Raw genomic sequence first — 26,666 nt, 5'->3', positions numbered from 1 at the left:
AAAGCAGGAATGTTTAGGTGAAATGACAGCTATCATTTTCATCTTAGTCGTAATACTTCAAGGGACTCAACAAAGTGCTAAAAAGTAGCACAACATTGTTTTGCATTTCCATTAAAAATGACTCTCTCCTTCCACCGGTGCAGTGGTTTAATAAAGTCATTTAATAAACTCAGGCAAATGTTAAAAAGCCAGGTGAGTAGATGGAGCAATTCCTGTCAAATGAGGATTTTCTAAAAATAAGAAAAATTAGTACTGGCTGAGATGCAAAATGAGAATGCCATGCTGTGTTAACAGTTTTCAAAGGCAGAAAGGAAATCTGTAGTGGCTAAGCAATGAACCCTCTGGCTTCTAACTGTGACTGTTAAAAGAGAAGAGATCAACCTTCCGTTATCACTATTAGGCATTGGCACAAAAGTAAGAATGGCTGATTTTAAAGCTCTACTGGATATTCAACAATGCGCAACACCAACCATAACTATATATAATGCCCTAGATGCAAGATCTTTGGAACAACTTAGTGCAACTCATAAAACATCAGTGCCTGGCATATCTGGAAGGCATAGTCCTGTAAGCTGCAGTGCAGAGGGATATTTATTGATCCCTAATTTGTTTTACTCTGAGTAATTACTTTAGTTGTTCTATTATACCATTCAATCTTAAAAGACAAGTGCTAGGGCCTGATTTTCATTTACACTAAGGTCCCTTTGCACTGCTCTGGCTGTGCAAAGAGACCTTAAAGAGGGAGCAGATGTAATTTAGTGTAAAGGAGAATCTTGCCCTTAACTTCTGAAACACAGCACAGCAGTGATGTCATATTTCTGGAAGGACTAATACAGAGAGATATAATAGTGCAGACTACTTTTGTAGTTAAGCAGAATGTTGGGGCTGAAAGTCAAAATATACTGTAAACTCAATGTGTTATTTACATACTAAACCTGATATTTAGAGTTAGATTTAAAAAGTGATAGTGGGAGAAAATAAAAAACCTGTCATTTGTTGATATTCAGATATTCATTTGTTGATTTTCAGCTATGCTGTAAAAAAAAAGGGGGGAGGGGTTCTGTGGAAGGCTGAAGGTATGGGGTTTGCTTATATGCTGATGTATCTCCGGATGGTATGTTGTCTGAGTACCTTGCCTTTTGTGTTTGGCTGTTTGTTCCTCTTACACAGATTCTGAATTTAACTTCCTAAATGCATGTCACTTTTGAAAAGATCCACAGAAATAAGTAAAACGTTTCCAAAATAAGCTACATCATTTCTAGTTTTCTTTAGTTTCTTTAGAAACAAGTTCCTAAGAATTTATCAGTTGTGTTGATGGAGGAAAAGTGTTCAGAGGACTGTTAAAGGAAAACTGTTTTTCAGTGTGTCTATGGGCATGTACACGGGCACATGCTTATGTGTGTTTATGTAAAGAGGCTTAAAAACAACCAACCAAGAATTAGGCCTGGATCCACAAGGGTCTCAAGTGTTCAGATAGTGCGTGTCATGTGGCCTAACTTTTAGGCCCATAGAAAATCACAGGAACAACACTGTGATCTACAAAGTCTTAGTTAGGTGCTTACACTTCCTCTATAATGAATGGGGAGATATAGGGACCTTAGAATGCAATCCACAACGCCAGCACACTATCAGGAAGCTACTGTACCTAATCTTGCCAATGGGAGATCCTCTAAGTCAGGGAGGCACCCATTTCTGCTTATGATCCATGAAATAGAGGAAGAGCGCCTCTCCTCTGCCTAACTTGCATGCAGACCTTGTTTGGTAAGCCTGCTCAGAGGCTGCCTAATTTCACACAAAACCACTGAGGAGGTGATGAGTTCCTCCCTTTTAACTTTTAGATCAGTGGTTACTGTATTCACCTGTGATGTGGAATACTCCTGGTTCAAGTCTCTCCTCTGCCGGGATGAGGAAAAGGGATTTGAACAGGGAACTGGTATCTCAGCTGAGTGCTCTCACTGGGCTGTAGAAGAATTCTCACTCCTTTTCTGGGCCAATTAATATAACATCATTAAATTAATTAATTAAAGTGGAACAACTTCAATAGGAGAAACTGAGGAAGACCCACATTAGAATATCCCACATCCCTAACTACTGGGCTAAAGTTTATAAGGAAGGGCCTCCTTTTCTCCTCTCCCTTTTCCCTTGGCTGTTTTGTTTGGAGTTAAGTGATCTCTGAGTATGCCTCCCAGATCGGGACCTGCAATAGATGAGATATCAGACTGCAGTCAACTGTTGTCTTGTGCAACTGATGTACTATTTGGAATGGCAATAGTTGATTGGTAGATTGTGGCTTATCCCCCATATCATTTATCACTTGTTTTATTCATGATAAGCCACAATTTATGAACTAAAGCATTTATACAAAGCTGGTTGATTGATATTCATGATATATACTGTAACAATGTAAAATATTAATAAGTGGCAAATAGCCCTCTTCCAACATAACATGCATCAAGACTATGTAATTAACTGTGTTATACAATATTTAATAGCAGCATTATGTTTAAAGGATAGCTCATGAGAACAGAAAAATCATTAATCTTTCATTCTGACTCATCGAGGATGAAAGCTAATGTCTATTTTTATAGCACAAGATTTTTAAAAAGCAATTAAAAGTAAAGCAAAGATCTCTTAGAAAGGTTTTGATTATCATACGTATTGGATTGCAAAATTAAGAGAATAACTTGAAACCATAATGTTGAAAAATGATCAATAAAACATGGATAGTTTTTTTTTCCAGTGGGCATCTACCCTTAATTTTAAATTCACTGTTGCCCTTGTGTTTGGGACATAACTAATTCAATTAATAACTGCACATTTTGATGCTACTGTAAAACTATACCACACTAAAGAAAAGATTTTTTTCTCTCTTTCTCTTTTGCTGAGTACCTGAGAATTCTCAGGTTAACATTTTTGAAACTTTTAACACTGCAACTCAACTTTGTATCTGTACATAATCTCAAAAAATATTTGAAAAGATATATATTCAAAGGTCCACATTTAAAAGAGAGTTTGAATTCAGCTGTTTATAGTTTTTCAGTTACATTCTCATCAGATAAGTAGGATAAGTCTTCCTTGGCTATACCAAGCTGTGCAAATATTTATAAACTGTTTGTGGCACTGGAATGACCTGTGGGTATCAAAAATTAAAATATAACCTGTAAATAACTGATAAAACATCAAAACACTCAAAATTCTATGTTCTAGCCTAATGGCAGATAGTGGTTGGTAAGGTCACACAAATGAAGATAAGACAGAATGAAATGAATATAAATTAGTTTTATGATGCTGAAAAGCTGCTTGATTACTAGAATTGTGATACTCAATTTTGTCCGGAAGCTATGTAATGAAGATTAATAAAGTGGCAGCCCTGGCTCCTGCTTTTTGAAGTTTAAAACACAAGGCGACATTTGACAGCTGAAGTGCAAAACATTAATGTGGAACAAGAAGAAATACAGCTTAAATCTGCTCTTTCATATTCAAGACTTCAGAATAAAATCTGAAAAATTGCTACTTATCCGACATTAAAGAATTATTTTATGTTTTTTTTTAACTTATTGGAATTACTGGCAAGAACTCTGAGTGCACGACACCAAACAAGAAAAAGCCCAGCAGTCCCTTTTTAAAGCTCTTTTTATTTTTGTAGAAGGATTCTGGCTAATTCACATCTGTAGGAGAATTGTCACTGCCTTGTACAATGATCAGAACACTAAATCATCCTCTCTGTGGACTGTATGGTTTAGATCAAGAGGTCTAGCGTTCATCTCACTGGGATTACATAGGGCACAGCATCAAGGTCAGCAGATGCTTCGGGCAGATTAGATCACTAAGACCACAATGCTGAAAGCATCTGATGGTATTTGCAGATGTTTCTTGAGTAACTGGATATGTCCCGATAATTTGAATGGAGGGTTTGTTGTCAAGGGGAATTTTTACAGTTGCCTATAGTTAAATGCTAAAATGTGACTTCTTTTTATGAAAATAAGGTAGTTGGTTTAAAATATCAGGACTTTGGCAGACTGACGGGAAGAAAGTCTCTATATTGTGATGCCTTTAAAATATCTAGAGGATAAGATGGAAACAACCTAATGTGACTTTGATAGAAACCAAGGAGAATAGGCCAATTTCTGCTCTCACTTTCACTGATGTAACTCTGGAATGACTCTGGGAAATTGATGGTGACGAGAACAAAATCAGTGTCAATAAGGACAGAATTTGATCCTTCATTGTTAGTATTATAAAACAAGTATTTGACACAGGATTTTCTTATTTTCACTTCTCTTATAGAATAATGGATATGGCCCAGAGCATCCTCTAGAGTGGAAATACCTAGTAATCTACACTGGGCTAATGCAATGGATGATGAGTCCCCCTTTCTTCCCCCCTCCTAATCCAACCATCACCTAGCCTGTGATGTTCTGTCCCTCTTAATGGTTGGGCTCTGAATACTCAGATCAGAGCCTCACTTGTCTTTGTTCCTGTTTGTTGCCAGAACAATAAAGTCACCACAGATAGCTGTGTTTAAATCAGCTCCTCTTGGGTCTATCTTCTTCACTGTTGGGTCCAGATATGGTACTGGCAACTGGAAGCTTCTCTCCCTTGAGTGTCCAATGCTCCCACTGCCCTACCAATGAGAAGAAACAGTAAGCAAATGATAATTAAAATAAAAAGAATGGGAGTTCACCTAGAAACATAAGGTGGCAGACTGCTGCTTTTGCTGCATGGGCAGTGTCAGCCAGAGAGCGGGAGTAGGCAAATACAAATAAAACAAAGGAGGAGACAGCTGCAATTGCTGCCAGAGCGGCTTCAAATAGAGCAGAGCAGGGGAAGCAGCCATCTTGGCCTCATGGACTCAGGAACAGACACAGTCTGTAGTCTACACTGACAGCCTACAGTCAGCAGAAGGAGCTTAAGTACAACCAAAGGAGGAAGTCTGAAGCCTTCAGTGTAAACATACAACCAGCAGAGGCAGATCAAGCTCAGACAGTGCACGGTATAGAAAAATAAAGGTGTGGGGGGGGGAATGTAACCTTCAGAGAAAAGCTCCAACACCAGGCCAAGGAGAAAATAAAGTTTCCCTGTGGAAGAGAGACGTCCAGGAGGGCATGAAGTTCAACAAGAGAGAAGCGAAATGGCAACTTTTGTGGTGATGTTGGTGAATTCAAAGAAAACCGTGAATCATGGGTGGTGTACCTCAAAAATTTAGAGCCATTGGCAACCTGCAACTCCTTTCTGGATGGACAACGAATTTCAACCCTGCTGACAGTGATGCGTCCGAAGGCATATAGACTGCTGCATGACTTACTGTCTCCAACTGTGCCTGGAACTTCCATGTAGGCAATTACGGAAGCAATGAAAGTATATTTCTCTCCTGTCCCAACAACGATAGCAGAATGATATTGATTCCTTCAGCAACACCAGGAAAGTGGATAGTCAGTAGCAGTTTGTTGCTGTTCTAGGAAAGTTATTAGATCATTGTCACTTTGGACAGACATTGAGTGATGCCCTACATGTCCAGTTTGGCTCTGGATTAAACAATGGTCAGATTTGAAAGAAGTTACTGACTGTATCAGCACTTACATTGAAGAAGGCTGTTGAGGTAGTTATGGCCATGGAAAGCACATAGAAGGATTTGCCGGAATTTAGTGTGAACTGAGATGTTCACCTCCTGAATCAGTGACACCGAGGATGACGGGAGCGCAAGGAATTTCCATGTGGCTATTCTGCACAAACTCTGCATACTGAGGATTGCTAAGCATGCCAGGCTATTTGCAGAAAGTGCCAGAAGAAAGGACGCATTGCCAAGACCTAACACACATTTCAACAGCCAGCAACACAAGTAACCATCCATCCAAGAAGACACCTATGAAGACTGAAACTAAGAAGGGATGGCAGTCAGAAATTCATAATGTGGAATAAGAGGTTCAGTGACATTGATGAAGACCTAGCACTGCACGTGTTATCAGAAGCTGGAGTTCCTAGAAGAATGGTGTCTGAAACTGGAGCTGCCATCTCACTGATTTCTGCATCTAGCTATCACCAGACATTTTCACAAGTTCCTCTGGAAGAGAACTTCAGAGTTTTGAAGACTTTTACTTAGAAAAGTTAGTCCCAAAAAGGATACTCCAGCTGAAAGTTCAATTAGACGAACAGTCTTGTATGTGATTGAAGGAAAGCATCCACTTTTATTTGTCAGAATTTGGCTTTAGAAGCTAAAGGTGAGCTCAAGGAGGTCATGAAAGCATCTCAAAACCTTCAAGAAATACAGGACAGACACTCCAAAGATTTTGAATAGGAACTTGGATAGATGAGCAACATGTCAGTGAGGTTCACTGTTAAGTCTGACAGCCAGCCAAAATATTGCAAGCCCATAGTTTTGTGTTATGCTCTGAAGCCTCTGTTGGAAGCTGATTTGGACTGTTTAGTGAACATTGTTCCCTCTAAGCTGCACACTTGAATCACTCCTGGGCGGCCACCCAATCACACAGCTTAGATGGAACACAGATGGGCACTGCTACTTTCAGCTTATTCCTATACCATCCAGTTCCATTAAAGGATTCATCACAGCAGTGCTGATGGGCTGTCATGTCAACCATGCTCAAACTTCCATCAACTCAAAGAGAACATTTCATCAAAAGTTTATCTCAGGTGATGGATAGGTTACCCATCACTAGCACAGACATCTAAAAATAGACTTATAAGGCCAGGGTACGCTTTCTCTTGTGAAGGGAATGATACTCCAGGGCACAGTGTTGGATCATAAGAATCCTCAGATTATGGACTATATGGTGGATAGAAAGCTGGCTAGATCATCGGGCTCAACAGGTAATGATAAATGGCTCCATATCTAGTTGGCAGCTGGTATCAAGCAGAGTGCCCCAAGGGTCGGTCCTGAGGCCAGTTTTGTTCAATATCTTCATTAATGATCTGGAGGATGGCGTGGATTGCACCCTCAGCAAGTTTGCAGATGATGCTAAACTGGGAGGAGTGGTAGATATGCTGGAAGGTAGGGATAGGAAACAGAGGGACCTAGACAAATCAGAGGATTGGGCCAAAAGAAATCTGATGAGGTTCAACAAGGACAAGTGCAGAGGCCTGCACTTAGGACGGAAGAATCCCATGCACTGCTACAGACTAGGGACCGAGCGGCTAGGCAGCAGTTCTGCAGAAAAGGACCTAGGGATTACAGTGGACGAGAAGCTGGATATGAGTCAACAGTATGCCCTTGTTGCCAAGAAGGCTAACGGCATTTTGGGCTGTGTAAGTAGGAGCATTGCCAGCAGATCGAGGGACGTGATCGTTCCCCTCTATTCGGCATTGGTGAGGCCTCATCTGGATGACGGTGTCCAGTTTTGGGCCCCACACTATAAGAAGGATGTGGAAAAATTGGAAAGAGTCCAGCGGAGGGCAACAAAAATGATTAGGGGACTGGAACGCATGACTTATGAGGAGAGGCTGAGGGAACTGGGATTGTTTAGTCTGCAGAAGAGAAGAATGAGGGGGGATTTGATAGCTGCTTTCAACTACCTGAAAGGGGGTTCCAAAGAGGATGGATCTAGACTGTTTTCAGTGGTAGCAGATGACAGAACAAGGAGTAATGGTCTCAAGTTGCAGTGGGGGAGGTTTAGGTTGGATATTAGGGAAAACTTTTTCACTAGGAGGTTGGTGAAGCACTGGAATGGATTACCTAGGGAGGTGGTGGAATCTCCTTCCTTAGAGGTTTTTAAGGTCAGGCTTGACAAAGTCCTGGCTGGGATTATTTAGTTGGGGATTGGTCCTGCTTTGAGCAAGGGGTTGGACTAGACCTCTTGAGGTCCCTTCCAATCCTGATATTCTATGGTTCTATGATACACAATTTGTGTCAGGTCAACATGAATTATCTGTGAATCAAGATTGCATCATATATATGGGAATATGAATGATCATTCCAAAATTACTTTAATCTCATGTTTTGGAAGCTCTTGGTCAGTGTACAGATGAAGGCCATAGTCTGGAATCATGCCTGGTGGCTGGGGATCAACAATTGAGAAGAAGGCAAAGTGCTTTACTAGATGTCAGAAAATTCAGCCTGGCCCTGGCTCAGCTCTTCTACACCTGTGGTTGTGGCCTCAGACTCCTTAGAAAGGTATTCACATGGACTTTGCCAGGACATTGGAAAGTTGTATGTTTCTGATCATAATGAACACCCATTTAAAATGGGCAGAAGTTTTCAGAATCACTTCTACAACAGCTACCAAGAGTATTGGACATCTTCATACCTTCTTTAGTTGATTAGGTGTACCGTTAGAGTTGGTAAGAGACCATTGACCTCAGTTCTGTTCAAAATAATTTCAGAGGTTCCTAGCCTGTAATAGAATTCAGAACATATGTTCTACTCTGTACCATCTTGCTACAAACAAACTAGCAGAACGCTTTGTACCGACACTTAAGCATGCCTAAAGAGCTAACAAGTCTATTTTGAGTCATCAGCAGAAATTTCTTGCTTGTCTACAGGAAGAAACCACATGATACTTCCCAAGTCATATGCAACTCTTTTGCTGAAGTGATCTTTGCATACCTGTTGGGACCTGCTATGTCCTGATGTTGCCTCAAGTGTAGCCAAATTCCAAGCTACACAAATTGATCGATATGAGACTTGGCATCATCCTTTTGAAGTATGAGACTTAGTATGGACCTGCAACTATGGTTGTGGAGTGAAATGGGTGCCTGGAGAACTTGTGAAATGCACTGGACCTGTGTCATTCATGGTAAAACTATCCAATGTTACTTTATGGAATGATATATGGACTAGTTGCAGCCATGACAAATACTGGCTTCTGGGAATGTTCCAGTTGGATTTTATGTTCCTTCAATCGAACCTCCTCCTTTTACAACTCCAAATTTTGATAACTTGTTGGAAGAAACTTTGGTACCAGATTCAGGAGATTCCATACCAGATTCAGTTGATTCCTGTTGTGGATAATGCCACGTGTCATAAATATAAAGGGAAGGGTAACCACCTTTCTGTATACAGACCTATAAAATCCCTCCTGGCCAGAGGCAAAACCCCTTCATCTGTAAAGGGTTAAGAAGCTAAGATAACCTCGCTGGCACCTGATCAAAATTACCAATGAGGAGACAAGATACTTTCAAAGCTGGAGGGGGCGGGGAACAAAGGGTCTGTCTGTCTGTGTGATGCTTTTGCCAGGAGCAGGTCAGGAATGCTCTTCAGAACTTCTGTTAACTTAGTAAGTAATCTAGCTAGAAATGGGTTAGATTTTCTTTTGTTTAAATGGCTGGTAAATAAGCTGTGCTGAATGGAATGGATATTCCTGTTCTTGTGTCTTTTTGTAACTTAAGGTTTTGCCTAGAGGGATTCTCTATGTTTTGAATCTGATTACCCTGTAAGGTATTTACCATCCTGATTTTACAGAGGTGATTCTTTTACTTTTTTGTTAATTAAAATTCTTCTTTTAAGATCCTGATTGCTTTTTCATTGTTCTTAAGATCCAAGGGTTTGGGTCTGTGTTCACCTATGCAAATTGGTGAGGATTTTTATCAAGCCTTCCCCAGGAAAGGGGGTTTAGGGCTTGAGGGGATTTTTTGGGGGGAAGACATCTCCAGGTGGTCTCTTTCCCTGTTCTTTGTTTAACATGCTTGGTGGTGGCAGCATAGCGTTCAAGAACAAGGCAAAGTTTGTACCTTGAGGAAGTTTTTAACCTAAGCTGGTAAGAATAAGCTTAGGGAGTCTTTCATGCAGGTCACCACATCTGTACCCTAGAGTTCAGAGTGGGGAAGGAACCTTGACACCATTCCTGCAGGATAATGCCGCACCAGAATCATCACACTACCCCAAGAGAATTGGAAAACAAATGGTGCACCTGAACTTATAAATTGTTTAGTGTGACAAAGTTCCTGGTCTACCTTGGTGGGTCTTACACTTATTGGCGGATTTGCTTGCTTTGGAGCTTCATGGCAGCCCTCAGCTTGGCAGTTTTTCTGAATTCACAGTCCAGGTCGACTCCTCCTGTGTCTGACTAGGAGCTGGGGAGGATTTGGAGGGAACCCAGGCCCATCCTCTACTCCGGGTTCCAGCCCAGGGCCCTGTGCAATGCAGCTGTCTAGAGTGCCTCCTGGAACAGCTGTGCAACAGCTACAACTCCCTGGGCTACTTCCCCATGGCCTCCTCCCAACACCTTCTTTATCCTTACCATAGGACCTTTCTCCTGGTGTCTGATAATGTTTGTACACCTCAGTCCTCCAACAGTTCCGCGTTCTCACTGTCAGCTCCTAGTGCCTCTTGCTCCCAGCTCCTCACATGCACACCACAAACTGAAGTGAGTTCCTTTTTAAAACCCAGGTGCCCTGATTAGCCTGCCTTAATTGATTCTAGCAGCTTCTTGATTGGCTGCAGGTGTTCTAATCAACCTATCTTAATTGTCTCCAGAAGGTTCCTGATTGTTCTGGGACCTTCCCTGTTACCTTACCCAGGGAAAAGGGACCTACTTAGCCTGGGGCTAATATATCTGCCTTCTATTACTCTCCTATAGCCATCTGGCCCAAGCCTGTCATATATCCCGCCCCTCTGCTCAACACTACGGGGTTGGGCAACTTGGGACGTCAGGCAGTGTACTTGTGACAAGCCATCTGCATTGCCATGGTGGCTTCCAGCCCGGTATTGTATTGTGGATTGGAAAGGTTGTAGGGACAGGAACCATCTGGTCACCCTTGCGTTCTTCTCTTTATTTTGCTGTATCTACTGGATGGGTGCATGGTCAGTCATAAGGGTGAACCGTCATCCCAGAAGTTAATAACAGTGTTTCCATGGCCCATTTCACAGCTAGGCCCTCTCTTTCAACCACGGCATACTTCAGCTGTCTCGGGAGGAGTTTCCTGCTGAGGTAGAGGATTGGTTGTTCTTCATCTCTGACCATCTGTGATAGGACAGCTCCCAATCCTACTTCAGATGCATCTGTTTGTAAAATGAATTCTCTGTTGAAGTCTGGGGCTATAAGCACAGGGTTACTGCAGAGGGCTGTCTGTAGATCCATGAATGCTTTCTCTGCGGCATCTGTCCACTTCACCATGTCTGGACCCCGGGCTTTTATCAGGTCTATCAGGGAACTAGCTCTGGTAGCAAGATGGGGAATAAATCATCGGTAGTACCCCACCACACCCAGGAATGCCCGGACTTGCTTTTTCCGATTCGGCCAGGGCCAATTTCGGATAGCCTCTAGTTTGTTTAGTTGGGGCTTGACCATGCCCCTACCTACAATGTAGCCAAGGTATTTAGCCTCGGCTAATCCTATAGCACACTTGGCTGGGTTGGCTGTGAGGCCAACCTATCTTAGCGTGTCCAGAACTGCTTCCACCTTTCCTAAGTGGGTTTCCCAGTCGGGGGTGTGAATAATCACATCATCCAGGTATGCTGCTGCATAACTGGTATGGGGCCGTAGGAGCTTGTCCATAAGACGCTGGAAGGTGGCAGGTGCCCCATGCAGTCCAAAAGTAAGAACAGTATATTGAAACAGATCCTCTGGTGTAGAGAATGCCAGCTTTTCTTTTGCATCTTTGGCAAGGGGAATCTGCCAGTATCCCTTTGTTAAATCAAGGGTGGTCAAAAATAGGGCATTGCCCAGGTGGTCAACTAACTCATCGATATGGGGTATGCATTGAATTTGGATATATCATTCAGCCGGCGAAAGTCATTAGAAAACCTAGTGGTGCCATCGGGTTTGGGCACCAACACAATCGGGCTTGACCACTGACTGTGGGACACTTTGATGACTCCCAGCTCCGACATCCTTTTTACCTCTCCTTGATCTCCTCCCTTTTTGCTGCTGGGACCCGATATGGCCTTAAAGTTACCTTTGCCCCAGGGTCTGTGATAATGTGGTGATATGCTTCAGTGATCCGGCCTGGTTTGGTTGAAAACACGTCCTGGTATTGGTTGATCATCTCAGTTACCTACTTCTTCTGGTTTGGTGTCAGATCAGTGGATATCCTGATCTGCTCCTGCATATTATTTCCCTGGATCAGGGTCTCTTGGGCCACTACACACGCCTCTTGTTGGTGCCAAGGCTTTAAGAGGTTAATGTGATAAATTTGTTCTTGTTTCAGGCTTCCTGTCTGCCGCACCTTGTAGGTTACTTCCCCCACGGGTTCAACCACCTCATAGGGCCCCTGCCATTGGGCCAAAAGCTTGCTTTCTGCCGTGGGTACCAACACCATCACCCGATCCCCTGGTTGGAACTATCGGACTTTTGCCTGGCGATTGTAATGTGTTCGCTGGGCCTCCTGCGCCTTTTCCAAATGTTCCAGTACAATAGGGATGACCCAGGCTATCCGTTCTCGCATCTGCAACACATGGTCAATTATATTTCTCCCCTCATTGGGTTCCTCTTCCCAGATTTCTTTTGCAATATCTAGTATACCACGGGGGTGGCGTCTGTAAAGTAATTCAAAGGTGGAAAACCCAGTTGAGGTCTCAGATACCTCCTGGATTGAAAACATAAGGTAGGGTAGTAGGGTGTCCCAATCCTTCCCATCTCGACTTACCACTTTCCTTATCATTGCCTTGAGAGTTCAGTTAAACCTTTCTACCAGCCCATCAGTCTGCGGATGATAGACTGAAGTTCTCAGGGTATGTATATGGAGCAGCGTACTGAGGTCCTTCATTAGCTTCGAAATAAATGGGGTACCTTGGTCTGTTAATATCTCCTTTGGTAGCCCCACTCAGGCAAAGATCCCCACCAACTCTTTAGCTATCGTTTTAGAGGCCATGTTCTGCAGGGGGATGGCTTCTGGGTAGCGAGTAGCATAATCCAGAATGCCAAGTATATATTGGTGGCCCCGGGCTGTCTTCTCCAGGGGTCCCACTAGATCCATGGCTATTTGCTTGAAGGGGACCTCTATGATGGGAAGGGGTACTAAAGGTGGCTTCAAGTGGGGACAGGGACTGTGCGGCTGACACTCCGGGCAGGATGCACAGTACCTCCGCACTTCTTCATGTACTCTGGGCCAGAAGAATCGTCACAGGACCCGTGCCAGAGTCTTCTCTTTTTCTCCCAAATGCCCCCCAAAAAGATGACTATGGGCCAGAGTTAATACAGCATTCTGGTGTTTTTGAGGTACTAGGATCTGCTGTACCTTCTGCCCTGTACTGGTGCAGAGGCGTCAGGGTGTGGGTCAGACTCGGGTGCTTCTCCCTCCTGGGTGGCCTCCTTTTCAGCTGCTCAGGTCCGTCTACCTACGAGGGTGACCCTCTGGCTTTGGGCCAGTATTCAGGTTCCCAAGGCCTTAGCTGCCCTTCTTTCCTTTTTCGTCTTTCTACACTGTCTGGGAGTGGAGAACAAATCTGGGGATATTTCAGAGAAGGTTGGGGGTTGACAGTCTACTGTGGATGCCTCACTACTTTCAGGGCTTCCCCCTTTCTCCAATTCCCCTCCTGGGAGTAAGTCTCCAAACCCTGGGAAGTCCCTCCCTATGAGCACTGGGTATGGGAGTTTAAGGACTACACCTGCTACTACCTCAGTAGTGTTTCCCCGATCTCGATTTTTACTGGGTTGGTGGGGTAATAACCAACTGTCCCATGGACGCATGTTATCCCCGTATGCTTAGCCCACAGCAGCTGACTATGCTTCATGAGCTTCCCCAACACAAGTGTGATAGCACTCCCCGAATCAACCAGTGCTGTGGTCTCTACCCCATTTAGCTTCACTGGTCTAGTGTACATATGTGGGGTTAGTGAGACCTCCACAAGGTGGATTAGGGAGCATGGGTCTGCCCAGTTCACCAGGTTACATTGCATAGGCTCCTCGGCATTAGGACACTGTGCAGCTATGTGTCCCCACTCCCCGCAGGCGTAACATCTGTATGGGGCCCTAGGCGTTCCCCGGTCTCTTGGCTTGGGTAGTCTAACATCACGATCCTCTTCCCCCTCAGTGCTCCGACTCTTTGTGGCTTCTGGTGGGCCTTCAGCCCCTCTCTTTTTCCACCTGGGTTCTCCTCGTGGCCCAGTCACCCAAGCTCTAGGGCTTGGTGCTGCTAGTTTAACCCGGGGTGATTCTTCCTTAACTGGTCGGGTCAGCTCCCTCGCCGTCCTTTGCCTTTCTACCAGCGTGACAACCTTGTCATAGGTGGAGGGTTCGTTCTGGCTTACCCAGGTGCGAAGGTCTGGTGGTAGTCTTCTCATGTACTGGTCGGTGACCAGAACCTTTAGTATCTCCTCCGGACTCCGGGACTCAGTTCGTAACCGCTTTTGTGCGAGATGGATGAGGTCATATAATTGGGACCGTGAGGTTTTGTTTTCCTGGTACCTCCACTCATGATACCGCTGGGCTCGCACTGCGGTCGTTACCCCAGATCTGGCCAGGATCTCTGCTTTCAGCTGGGGGTAGTCTGCCGCAGCCTCTTCAGGCAAATCATAGTAGGCCTTCTGAGCCTCCCCACACAGGAATGGAGTGAGGATGCCAGACCACTGTTCTCGGGGCCAAGCCTCCTGCAGGGCTGTCCTCTCAAAGGCCGGGAGGTATGCCTCTACATCCTCCCGCTTCATTTTCTGCAGCCAATTGCTGGCCCACATGATCAGCGTCCCATCGTGGCCGCGGTTCAGCTCTGTAAGGGCCTTTACCTGGTTTACCAGTTCCCACAACATAGCCTGCTCTTGAGCAGCCTGGTCCATCAGCAGGTGATTAGTCTCTTGCTGCAGCCACACTGCCTCCTGTTGGGCGGCTGCCTGGACATGGGTAGCCTTCTGCTGGGCAGCCGTGGATTGTATCAGTGCCCACACTACCTCCTCCATTGTGGTGAAAAAAAAAATAAAAATAAACACTCTCCTTTTTTTTTCCCCCAAACACCATCCTTCTTCCACCATGTTGTGTACACCAGATCCCACTTCCAACACCAGTTGTGACAAAGTTCCTGCTCTACCTTGGTGGGTCTTGCGCTTATTGGCGGATTTGCTCACCTTGGAGCTTCACGGCAGCCCTTAGTTTGGCTGTTTTCATGAACCCACAGGCCAGGTCAACTCCTCCTGTGTCTGACCAGGAGTTGGGAGGTTTGGGGGGAACCTGAGCCCGCCCTCTACTCCAGGTTCCAGCCCAGGGCCCTGTGGAATGCAGCTGTCTTGAGTGCCTCCTGGAACAGCTGTGCGACAGCTACAACTCCCTGGGCTACTTCCCCATGGCCTCCTCCCAACACCTTCTTTATCCTTACCATAGGACCTTTCTCCTGGTGTCTGATAATGCTTGTACACCTCAGTCCTCCAACAGTTCCGCGTTCTCACTCTCAGCTCCTAGTGCCTCTTGCTCCCAGCCCCTCACACGCGCACCACAAACTGAAGTGAGCTCCTTTTTAAAACCCAAGTGCCCTGATTAGCCTGCCTTAATTGATACTAGCTGCAGGTGTTCTAATCAGCCTGTCTTAATTATCTTCAGAAGGTTTCTGATTGTTCTGGGACCTTCCCTGTTACCTTACCCAGGGAAAAGGGACCTATTTAGCCTGCGCTCCTGCTGCTGCCCTCTGGCCTGGGCTTTCCTTGCTTTTTGCCCCTGCTTTTGGCTTCTCCCCAACCGGGCCAGATGCTCCCCCGCCTTTCTTTTCTTTTTGTTGTTTTTTTTTCTTTCTCTGCTGTTGCTAGAGTGCTGGCCGGCTGCTGGCCGGCTGTTAGACCCCACCCGCCTGCCCTCGGACGCTGTTGCCGCTCCAGCTGAAACCCCCCGCCAAGAGAGGGGGGCCTGCTGGCCCGCTTCCCTAGAGGGGGGGAGTGGAAGGACCTAGACCCAGCCGCTTGCTGTTTGTCTGTGGAGCCGTCTCCGGTCGAGAGGACTCTTATCACTTGCTCCAGCATTTCTGGAATGCAAAAAAGAAAGCCCGGAACAGACAGAGAAAAAGCTGTCCACCGGAGGAACACCGCCCGAGGAATCTACAAATCGCCGTGGAGGGGGCCTAAGACTGAGTAACTTTTGAACTGTGCTCTCGTGTGGGGGGAAGCCTTGACTGTGTCTTAACTGTGTTTGTAGGGACACAGAGGGTGTGGCACGGAGCTGCCCCCCGATCCATCTGTGTCCTCCCAACCCCCACACTATGATTTTCACCCCCTTACTCCACCATCTTTGCTGGCTGTCTAACATCTGCCTCTGGACTCAGCTGCTTGCCCTGATTCCACCGCGTGGGCCAGAAACACCAGCCAACAAAACAGGACTCTCTGGACAAGCGTACGGTGGTTCATGTGCCCCCCCCGAATTGTCCACCCCACAGCTTGTCCCTTTCTACCTGACCCCAACTCCTGTTAATCACCTGCCACCGCCCCACTGGGGCATCGGCAATGGAGGGCACCAGGGTGACCTCCACCGCTGCCATGCCCATCGCCTCCCCAGAGTCAAGGGAAGCACCCGCAGCCGGCGGGAAAGGCCAGGGCAAGAAGAAGGGGAAGGGCCCCGCTAAAACCACCGGGCCCTCCATGGCAGAGGCCACCCCCACTGCTGCAGCCCCACCACTGACCATGGCATCCTCCCCCGCTGCCCCTTCCACCAGCTCTGTGGATGTCCCTCCCTCAGCCCCCAGGACATATGCCCGGGCGGTGGCAGCCCCCCCGCCTGCCGCCTTGTCATCTCTCCCACCCACCGCCTCCGCCACCAACAATAGCGGCCAGGGCCCCTTTCCCACCATGACAAGGAAGCACGGTGTTCGATGCCTCCTGGTGCCCACCTCACCCCCCGTGGAGACCTACGTGCGGGCGTTGGCAAGGGTGGTGGGGCCCTCGGCCATTGTGGCAGCCTCCAAAATGTACAGAAAGGTTGTTTTCTTCTTAGCATTGGAGGCTGCCACCCAGGAAGCGGTGGAGAGGGGCCTGGCGGTGGGGGGGGGTGTTTGTCCCCCTAGAGCCGCTAGAGGAGCTGGGCGTCCACCTGGTCCTGACCTCTGTCCCTCCTTTTCTCCCCAATGCTGCCCTGCTACCTGCCCTTCCACCCTGGGGAAACCTGTTTCTGTTATCAGCCCTCTCCCGTTGGGCCGCAAGGACCCCACCCTCCGTCACATTTTTTCCTTCCGCCGGCAAGTGCAACTTTTACTGCCGTCGGTGGCGTGTGACGGAGTGGTGCTCGAAGGGTTCTTCCTAGTCCCCCACCAGGGGGCCCATTACCGGGTGTACTTTTCCACCGGGGAAGCCCAGTGCTACCTCTGCCGGGCACTGGGGCATGTCCGGAGGGACTGCCCCTTAGCCTGGCAAGGAGGGGCACCTGGGATCCCCGAGACCTGGCAGGACATCGGCCCCATCATTGCCGACGCCCCTGGCCACCCAGTACCTGAACCCGCCCCCCCTCCTCTTCGGACCACCGCTACTCCCACTCAGGCCCACGGGGCACCTCCCCTACAACGCCCAGAAGAGAGGGAGAGCCCCGCCCTCGCTGCTGACAATCTAGCGGGCCTTTAGAGGAGGGTGTGGCAGAGATACCACCATGCATGGGAGAAAGTGTGCCCCAGGGAGAATCCTCCCTCCCTTATGCTGCCCCACCATTCCCCCCACAAGTCCCTGAGCCATCGCCTTTACCCCTGACATGACCCCTGCTAACCAGCCCCCAGATGATGTCATGGAGGGCTGGGCCCTAGTCCAGGGGAAGCGAGGCAAGCGGAAGGCTCAAGCCCCGCCTCATCTACCCGAGGCGGAGGCCCCCCAGAAGACCAGGAAGGGGGGCACTGATGCCGAACCTTCCGCTCTGCCCACGAGTGCGTCTCATCCACCGGTGCCAGCCGGGAAAGACGTGGCAGCACTGGAGAGTAGTGTCTCCCCTCAATGGGAGACCCTCCCCTCCGAGACCCTCGAGGAAGCCCCTTCTGTCCTGACGCTACCTGAAGCCCCCGTGAACCCTGAGGCAGCCGTCATGGTGGGTGCTGGCGGGGAGAACCCCGGGGCAGCGGAAAGTGTCCTCTCCTCCATGTTCGAGGAGATCGAGGCCTTAGATCTGACCCTGGTCACCCAGGGGGAGGACGACCTTTTCCCAGCAAATCTCGATCTGGGTGACCTCACTCCACCCCTCTTTTCCCCATGCTCCCTCCCCTTAATTGCTGCTTCCGCTCCCACCTCCGAGGAGCCCCAGGACTCCTCCACCGACCTGGCCACTGATGGCACCCCGCTGACGACCACCGAGCCTGCTCAGGTGACAGCCGGTGCCACGCGGCCAGGACACAAGTCACCAGGGGCACCACCCATTGGTGCAGAGCAATCAACTTCATTCCTGGGCGGGGGCCCTACAGAAGATAATCCACCGCCTGATGCTGTGGCCACTAAATCCACCACAGACCACGTGCCCAGTGTCACTGAGAGCTCCCTCCCCACCCCCTTAACCCTTGAGCCTGATCGGGAGGCGCCACCATCCAGCTGCTTGCCTCCCGAAACCCAGAACCTCGCCTCTGCCCCTGCCCCTGCCCCTACCCCTATCCAGTTTACCTCCTGCAATGTCATTGCTGCCACTGGGGCTGTCTCCTTCCCTTTCCCAACTGATGACCCCCAGGGAGCAGCCTTTGTGATCTCCTGCCCCGACCCAGTAGGAGCTGCTATTTTCCCTCCACCGCCCCCTATTGCCCCAGAGCTTGAGGCAGGCCTAGAAGCTCCAGCCCATCAGGCACCCCGTCGGGGGTCCGCACCCTGCTTGTCCGTTTTAGTAGACCACAGGGCTGTACCAAGGGCCCTGCCGGGAAACCGTAACTCCACCCCCACATGAGCTGCGAGGAGAGCTGCGGAAGTCTTTAGAGGATGTCCACGGCTCCCACAACAAAGTACAACTTGCTCTTCAGTGATGGGGGGACTTTTCTCAAATCCTCCGGGCCACAAGGGCCCTCATGGGGGAAGGTAAAGGGACGGGGAAGCAGGATGCTGCGGCCTACTGGCGTGTCCGCGTCTTTCATGAACAATTACTCACCTACGGGATGGGTCATGGACTGCTGCTCGGCCAGCTGGGAGATGCGAGCGTCCCTGCCAGTGAGGACCCCCCCGACCCTCCCCATGACACCTCTCACCATCGCAACGTTGAACACCCGGGGTTGTAGGATGGCTCTCCGCAGGTCCCAGGTGCTCTCCTTCCTTCGGGAGGGAGGGTACTCTGTGGTTTTCCTGCAGGAGACCCATATGGACCCAACCGCCGAAGACAGTTGACAGCTGGAGTGGGGGGACAGGGTCTACTTTAGCCATGCCACGGTTCGACAGGCTGGAGTGGCGACCCTGTTCTCCCCCGACCTACGACCCAAGGTGCTAGGGGTCGCTGAGGCCGTGCCGGGTCGCCTGCTGCATCTCCGGGTCTGTATGGAGGGGCTCGTGATTAACCTCATTAACGTCTATGCCCCGGCATCGGGCCCGGAGCGGCTGCAATTCTACCAGCGGGCGTCTGCCTTCCTCGGCACCTTAGATTCTCATGACTGCCTGGTCCTTGGAGGGGACTTTAATACCACCCTCAAGGAAAAGGATCACTTGGGGACCGAGCAGAGCCCGGCCGCTGCGGACACCCTCCGGGAGATAGTCGAACATCTCTCCCTAGTGGACATCTGGTGCGACCACCACCCGGATGACACTTCCACCTTCACCTTTGTACGGGTGGAAGCCCATCGGTTGAGCCACTCCCAGTTGGACCGTATTTATTTATCATGCTTCCATCTCTCACGAGCCCACTCCTCCAGCATTCGGCTGGCCCCATTTTCTGACCATCACCTAGCCACCGTGACAGCCACCCTCTGTGCGGAGAGGCCGGGGCCGGCCTACTGGCATTTTAACAACAGCCTGTTGGAGGATGAGGGCTTTGTGAACTCCTTCCGGGAATTCTGGCTGGCCTGGCGAGGGCAGCGGCGTGCCTTTCCCTCGGCGCGGCGATGGTGGGACCTGGGGAAGGTGCGCACCAGGCTTTTCTGCCGCGACTACACCCAGGGCACCAGCCGACGGAGACATGCGGTAATAGAGCAGTTGGAATGGGAGGTCTTAGAGCTGGAGAGGCGTCTAGCTGCCAGCCCCGAGGACCCGCTCCTCTGCGGAGCGTGCCGGGAGAAGCGGGAGGAGCTCCGGGCCCTCAAGGACCATCAGGCCCGGAACGCCTTTGTTCGATCCCGCATCCGCCTCCTTCGGCAGATGAATCGCAGCTCCCACTTCTTCTGTGCCCTGGAGAAAACGAAGGGGGCCAAGAAACACGTCACCTGCCTCCTGGCAGAAGACAGCACCCCCCTCACGGAACCGGTGGAGATGTGCAGGAGGGCCCAAGCCTTCTCATAGAATCATAGAATCATAGAATATCAGGGTTGGAAGGGACCTCAGGAGGTCATCTAGTCCAACCCCCTGCTCAAAGCAGGACCGATCCCTGACTAAATCATCCCAGCCAGGGCTTTGTAAAGCCTGACCCTAAAAACTTCTAAGGAAGGAGATTCCACCACCTCCCTAGGTAACGCATTCCAGTGTTTCACCACCCTCATAGTGAAAAAGTTTTTCCTAATAGCCAACCTAAATCTCCCCCACTGCAACTTGAGACCATTACTCCTTGTTCTGTCATCTGCTACCACTGAGAACAGTCTAGAGCCATCCTCTTTGGAACCCCCTTTCAGGTAGTTGAAAGCAGCTATCAAATCCCCCCTCATTCTTCTCTTCTGAAGACTAAACATCCCCAGTTCCCTCAGCTTCTCCTCATAAGTCATGTGTTCCAGTCCCCTAATCATTTTTGTTGCCCTCCGCTGGACTCTTTCCAATTTTTCCACATCCTTCTTGTAGTGTGGGGCCCAAAACTGGACACAGTACTCCAGATGAGGCCTCACCAATGTCGAACAGAGGGGAATGATCACATCCCTTGATCTGCTGGCAATGCCCCTACTTATACATCCCAAAATGCCATTGGCCTTCTTGGCAACAAGGGCACACTGTTGACTCATATCCAACTTCTCGTCCACTGTAATCCCTAGGTCCTTTTCTGCAGAACTGCTGTCGAGCCATTCGGTCCCTAGTCTGTAGCAGTGCATTGGATTCTTCTGTCCTAAGTGCAGGACTCTGCACTTGTCCTTGTTGAACCTCATCAGATTTCTTTTGGCCCAATCCTCCAATTTGTCTAGGTCCCTCTGTATCCTATCCCTACCCTCCAGCGTATCTACCACTCCTCCCAGTTTAGTGTCATCTGCAAACTTGCTGAGCGTGCAATCCACACCATCCTCCAGATCATTTATGAAGATATTGAACAAAACCGGCCCCAGGACTGACCCCTGGGACACTCCACTTGATACCGGCTGCCAACTAGACATGGAGCCATTGATCACTACCCGTTGAGCCCGACAATCTATCCAGCTTTCTCTCCACCTTATAGTCCATTCATCCAGCCCATACTTCTTTAACTTGCTGGCAAGAATACTGTGGGAGACCACGTCAAAAGCTTTGCTAAAGTCAAGGAACAACACGTCCACTGCTTTCCCTTCATCCACAGAGCCAGTTATCTCATTATAGAAGGCAATTAGATTTGTCAGGCATGACTTGCCCTTGGTGAATCCATGCTGACTGTTCCTGATCACTTTCCTCTCCTCTAAGTGCTTCAGAATTGATTCCTTGAGGACCTGCTCCATGATTTTTCCAGGGACTGAGGTGAGGCTGACTGGCCTGTAGTTCCCAGGATCTTCCTTCTTCCCTTTTTTAAAGATGGGCACTACATTAGCCTTTTTGCAGTCATCTCGGACCTCCCCTGATCGCCATGAGTTTTCAAAGATAATGGCCAATGGCTCTGCAATCACATCCGCCAACTCCATCCGATGAAGTGAGCTGTAGCTCACGAAAGCTTATGCTCAAATAAATTGGTTAGTCTCTAAGGTGCCACAAGTATTCCTTTTCTTTTTGCAATTCCTTTAGCACGCTCGGATGCAACGCATCCGGACCCATGGACTTGTGCTCGTCCAGCTTTTCTAAATAGTCCCTAACCACTTCTTTCTCTACAGAGGGCTGGTCACCTTCTCCCCATGCTGTGCTGCCCAGTGCAGTAGTCTGGGAGCTGACCTTGTTCGTGAAGACAGAGGCAAAAAAAGCATTGAGTACATTAGCTTTTTCCACATCCTCTGTCACGAGGTTGCCTCCCTCATTCAGTAAGGGGCCCACACTTTCCTTGACTTTCTTCTTGTTGCTAACATACCTGAAGAAACCCTTCTTGTTACTCTTAACATCTCTTGCTAGATGCAACTCCAGGTATGATTTGGCCTTCCTGATTTCACTCTTGCAAGCCCGAGCAATATTTTTATATTCATCCCTGGTCATTTGTCCAATCTTCCACTTCTTGTAAGCTTCTTTTTTGTATTTAAGAGCAGCAAGGATTTCACTGTTAAGCCAAGCTGGTCGCCTGCCATATTTACTATTCTTTCTATACATCGGGGTGGTTTGTCTACGCAAGTCTTTTCTCCCTGGATCCGACCGACCCTAGCACTTGCAGAGTGCTCTGTCAGGAGCTCCCTATGGTCAGCGCGAGCAATCGAGACGGGCTAGAGTTGCCTCTCACTCTGGCCAAGTTCTTGGAAGCCCTCCGTCGTATGCCCACTAATAAGTCTTCAGGCATGGACGGGCTGACTGTGGAGTTCTACCGCATGTTTTGGGATGTCCTCGGCCCAGACTAGTCACCGTCTGTGCTGAGTCTCTGCAGAGCGGGGTCCTCCCTCTTCTGTGCAGGCGAGCTTTGCTCGCCTTACTGCCAAAGGAGGGGGACCTCCGCGATTTACGAAATTGGTGTCCTGTCTCGCTCCTCAGCACGGACTACAAAATTGTAGCAAAAGCAATATCGCTGTGGCTAGGGTCTGTGCTGGTGGATGTGATCCACGCAGACCAGACCCACACTGTCCTGGACCGCAGTATCTTTGATAACCTATTTCTGGTTCGGGAATTTTGGAACTGTCGTTCGCCCTCCTGTCCCTAGATCAGGAGAAGGCTTTCGATAGGGTGGACCACGGGTACCTCCTGAGCACTCTGCGGGCGTTTGGCTTTGGACCCCAGTTTGTGGGTTTTCTCCGGGTGCTGTACGCTTCCGCAGAGTGTCTGGTTAAGCTCAACTGGACCCTGACCAAACCGGTCAACTTCGGGCGAGGAGTATGGCAGGGGTGCCCCCTCTCAGGCCAACTGTATGCTATGGCGATCGAGCCCTTGCTCTGTCTCCTCCGCAGGAGGTTGACAGGGTTGGTGCTGCGAGAGCCGGAGCTGCGGCTGGTCCTGTCGGCGTATGCTGATGACGTGCTCCTCGTGATCCAGGACCCGGGCGACTTGGGGTGGGTGGAGGCTTGCCAGGCCATCTATTCAGCAGCCTCCTCCGCACGGGTCAACTGGGTCAAGAGCTCTGGCTTGGAGGTGGGAGACTGGCAGCAGGTGAGCTCCCTCCCACCCGCGCTTCAGACCGTCCGGTGGAGTGCAGGTCCGCTGCTCTACCTCGGCGTTTACCTTTCTGCCACGCATCCCTCTCCACCAGAGAACTGGGAAAAATAGAAGGCGGGGTGATAGAGTGGCTCCGGAAATGGACAGGACTACTCCGATGTCTCTCCCTCCAAGGGAGAGTGCTGGTGCTTAATCAACTAGTCCTGTCCATGCTCTGGTACCGGCTCAACACCCTGGTCCTGGCCCCGGGTTTCCTGACCAACCTTCGGACATCGATTCTGGGGTTCTTTTGGTCAGGAATGCACTGGGCCCTTGTAGGGGTTCTTCATCTACCCCTGAAGGAATTAGGACAGGGCCTGAAGTGTCTGCACACTCAGGTCTGTGTCTTCCGCCTCCAAGCCCTACAGAGGCTCCTTTATGGTGCAAGCAGTTCGGCGTGGAGCATACTGGCGCACGCCATCCTGCACCGCATCCGAGGGCTCCGATATGACTGGCAGCTCTTCTGTCTCTGTCCGGGAGGTCTTCTGCGAGACCTCTCTGGGCTGCTGGTCTTCTACCAGGACCTCCTCCGGACTTGGAAACTGTTTTTAACAACCAGGTCCGTGGCGGCCACCGAGGGGGCAGATCTCCTCGCGGAGCCCCTACTACACAGCCCCAAGTCCGTGTGCAGGTGGCAGAGTCCCGCTCAGTGTGCCAGAGCTTGATCCTGGCAGAAGTCACGAGAGTCGGAGACCTCCTGGACTACGACCGGGGAGACTGGCTGGATCCCCTGACGCTCGCTTGGCGCATGGGGCTCTCCAGACCTCGTACCCCCGGTGCGTACTTCAGGAGGCGAAGATAGCTTTGCCGCCCACTGCTCGAGCTTACCTCGACCGGGTCCTGCGCGAGGGCACGCCCCACCCACCCTCTACCCCAAGCCCGCCAGACCTTTTAATTGGACCCCTGCCCCATAGACCCAATTGACCCCCTCACCCCTTTACGGCGAGCCGGCTGCATGAACTGCAGCCGGTATGCTTCCAAACCGCGCCAAGGAAACATCTATACATGCTCGTGCTCCACACCCTTCACGCCCTCACTCTAGTGTCCTGCCCGACACAAAGTGGCGAGACCTTCTGCCACCTTTGGAGGGTGAGCAGCCCTGTGGGCCAGCCTATATTCCACCTTGGTTCTGAGGCCCATCGGGGACATCAGTTGGCGGCTCCTTCACGGAGCTGTGAGCACGGGCACGTACTTGGCGTGGTTCAACCCCATCCCAGATACTTGTCCCTTTTGTGGTGTGAGGGAAACCCTGGTGCACATATATTTGGAGTGTGCCAGGCTGCAGCCCCTGTTCTGGCTCCTCACAAATCTTTTATTATGTTTTTGGTTGCATTTTTCCCCTCACCTTTTTATTTATGCACTCCCCATCCGTGGCCTCACAAAGTCACGGGATCTCCTAGTTAACCTCCTCCTGGCCCTGGCTAAAACAGCCATCTATAAAACCAGAGAGAGGAGGTTGGCCGATGGAGTTTCCTGTGACTGTGGGGCCGTTTTCCGATCCTCGGTCCGTTCACATATCCAGGCGGAGTTTCTCTGGGTGGCGTCCACCGACTCCCTTGATGCTTTTGAGGAGCGGTGGGCGCTGTCCAAGGCTCTCTGCTCAGTGTCCCCATCCGTCTCCCTTTGTTTTGACCCTTTGGTTGGGGGAGAGAGAAGGGACCCCTGCCCCAGCCATTGCTGCTGCGGACACCACCACCTTAGAGGGGTCCTTTCACATGTGGGTGCACGTGCCCCCCCGACGCCCCCTTGGGTTGTCCACCCCACAGCCTGCCCCTTTTGTTGGGTGCTTTCAGAGGAAGGAATTGTTGGTGACACTCAGGCGTGGCGCCGGGTAACTCGAGAGGGTGGCAGACCTTGAGAGTTGATGAAGCCCCCTCGCTCTGGACCACCAGGTAACTTGGAAGGGTGGAAGACCACGAGAGTCGAGGAAGTCCCCCGCTCTGGGCCCAGGAAAGCTTGAACACTTCCCTCCCCTGAAGCTAATGAGAAAACAATTGTGATTGGTTGCTGTGTTACACATTGCATATGCTGTTGTTTTGTTTTGTAAGTGTGTTGTGCAAATAAAAAAAAATACTATTTTTGCTCAAAAAAAAATTACTCTCCTATAGCCATCTGGCCCAACCCTGTCACATTAGCTAGTGAGTTGATATTCCGGGGAAGAATAATCTTTTGCAATTTGAAAGTATGTAGTAGTCCACCCACAACTTTTAGTTAGGTCTTATATAGTGTTTTATGTTGACCATGTAAATGATAATGTATATATATTTGGGAAGTATTTTAAACTAGGGTGGAGGAACATGATGTTCTGCTCCTTTAAATGGCTGGGCACTTTGTACTCAACGCAGAGCCACTTCCATTTGTTCTTGTTGTTGCCTGAACAATAGAGTACTACAGCAGATAGACAGGGCAGAGGAGATTTAAGCACAGCTATCTCCTTCACTGCTGGGTCCAAATAACATGGCTCTCTCCACTTCAATTGGATTGCTCCTTGTGAGCTCTTAAATAGGGAATCATTGCTACAGGACAGTGCTGCAGTTAGCTGAAACACTCCCCACCCCTAGGCAGGGTCTTCACACTGAGCTTTCTGTGCATGTATCTTAAGGGCATGATCTGACCCTATGTTGTTTTTACCCTATTCATACAGTTCTCAAAGCATACTAACCACTTTGCAGAATACATTAAAAATACAGTCGCTCTCCCAAGCAGCATGCAATCTCCTTCTAGACAGTACACAATAAGATGAAAAGTAAAAAGTAATGAAAAAATGGGGTACTGGGAAAAAGTGAGAAGAGAGAGGTTATGCTAATAAAAGTACATAGATACTTAGAGTCCTATCTGAAGGCAGTTAAATAGTGGTTAAGCTTATTCTACTGGGCTCGTCAGGGTAGCTTCTAATATTTTATAATGAGACAATTTAAAAGATTCTTGCCTAGCCAAGAGATTGTGAATGCACATTAAGGGACACAAAAGGAGACTACAGCAGGATACCAATGAGAAATACAACTTGTCAGCACTATTAGCTCACTTTAATTTCTGTATAAGACATGATACAGCTGCAATTTTTGCTGCATTGCATCAGGGTGATCTCTAATTTAAAAGGCACAGCAAAATATCTGAAAAGACTTTCCCAGGCAATACCATGCATAGAATGGGATGACATTAATGCTGAGTTGTTGGGGTCAGTGGGAATTTGCAGTGGGTATTCAGTAAACAATATTCAATACCACACGGCTGAATCTTGGTTGCCTAAGATGCTTCATATAATGGCCATTGTTGACTGGCAGAATGTAGT

Source organism: Natator depressus, chromosome 1 (assembly GCF_965152275.1).
Source record: "Natator depressus isolate rNatDep1 chromosome 1, rNatDep2.hap1, whole genome shotgun sequence".
NCBI lineage: Eukaryota > Metazoa > Chordata > Testudines > Cheloniidae > Natator > Natator depressus.
This window is presented reverse-complemented; position numbering follows the sequence as displayed.